This window comes from Octopus bimaculoides, chromosome 9 (assembly GCF_001194135.2).
Source record: "Octopus bimaculoides isolate UCB-OBI-ISO-001 chromosome 9, ASM119413v2, whole genome shotgun sequence".
NCBI lineage: Eukaryota > Metazoa > Mollusca > Cephalopoda > Octopoda > Octopodidae > Octopus > Octopus bimaculoides.
Window position 1 is genome coordinate 5,193,716 of NC_068989.1, and position 1,311 is coordinate 5,195,026.

Here is a 1,311-nt window from a genome sequence, read left to right on the forward strand (position 1 = left end):
TATATATATATATATATATATATATATGTATATATATATATGTATGTATATGTATGTATACGGCGAGCTTCTTTCAGTTTCCACCCACCAAATCCACTAACAAAGGTTAGTGTCCGAGACTATAGTAGAAGACACTTGACCAAGGTGCCATGCAGTGAGACTGAACCCGGAACCTTGTGATTAAGAGGCAAGCTCATATAGGTTATGTTCAGTATGTATGTATGTATGTATGTATGTATGTATGTATGTATGTATGTATGTGTATCTCTAATTCTCATTCCCATCTCTTTTTCTCCCTCTTTCTTTCAAAGACAATGTTCACTATTCTCTACCAGTTTGTTGGTTTTTAATCGTGGTTTCTTCTCTTTCAGTAAAAATGTCTACTGCGGCCTTTTTACTCGAAACAACCGACCGCGCCTTTTCCTTCTTTCACTTCACAATTTAGTGGAGGCGTCACTTTGGGCAAAGTACTTCCCCAAGGGAAAACAAAATCGGGATTTAAGCTTAGGAATCTTGAAAGTTTACTTTCTTCTGTTCTGACCTTTCACTTACTTCGTCCCTTATCACCGCGACCACTCTCTCCTATCACCGCAACCAACACCGCCGCCATCAGAACTAACGTGGGGGCTGCTACATAGCTTCTTGACCTTCTTAAATTAGCAACCAAATTCTCTCAGATATCGTTCTGCTGTCCTATATAAAGATATATACATTATATCGTGCAATCCTCGATATCTATCTATCTATCTATCTATCTATCTATCTATCTATCTATCTATCTATCTATCTATCTATCTGTCCATCCAGCTCCCCCCTCTCTCTCTCTCTCTCTATCTATCTATCTATCTATCTATCTATCTATCTATCTATCTATCTATCTATCTATCTATCTGTCTGTCTACGAGGGGGTGCTGAAAAGTTCTTGGCTGCGAGTAAAAAAAATACTGGAGGATCAGTTAATTATGATTTTGTTCAACATATTCTCTTCTCAGATTAAACACTCTTATTGCAGCAGTCCTTAAGTTTTTCTAAACCCTGTAAAAGAACTCGGAAGTTTGGGTCTCCAACCAGGCCTTTCGCGACACCCTTAAAACCAGAAACATTCCAGCTCTCCCTCGTATGTCTGTCTACATTTGCGTATTCATATGTGCGTCATCAAAATATAAAAATAACTTACCTCATGGAGGTGGGTGGGAACGACTGTTTCCAGTTCTCCTAACATGACATTTACTTTCCGACTTGTTTGTATTTTCCTCCTGAAACATAAGTCGGAGAAAATGACAAAAACCAAATACAATATATATATATATA

The 1,311-nt window shown here is 37.8% G+C and overlaps 1 protein-coding gene across 6 annotated transcripts in view; it reads right to left on the minus strand.

The window, feature by feature from the left end:
- The window catches only part of LOC106880637 (transmembrane protein 198), a 140,485-nt gene that overhangs the window by 103,191 nt on the left and 35,983 nt on the right, over positions 1 to 1,311 (minus strand). For 4 of the 6 annotated variants that reach the window (XM_052970387.1, XM_052970382.1, XM_052970388.1 and 1 more), the window contains exon 2: positions 1,178 to 1,256. The exons of the other annotated variants lie outside the window; for them this stretch is intronic. The gene's annotated coding sequence lies outside the window, so the exon portion shown is untranslated. The remainder of the gene's footprint in view (positions 1 to 1,177; positions 1,257 to 1,311) is intronic. 6 annotated transcript variants of the gene reach the window in all.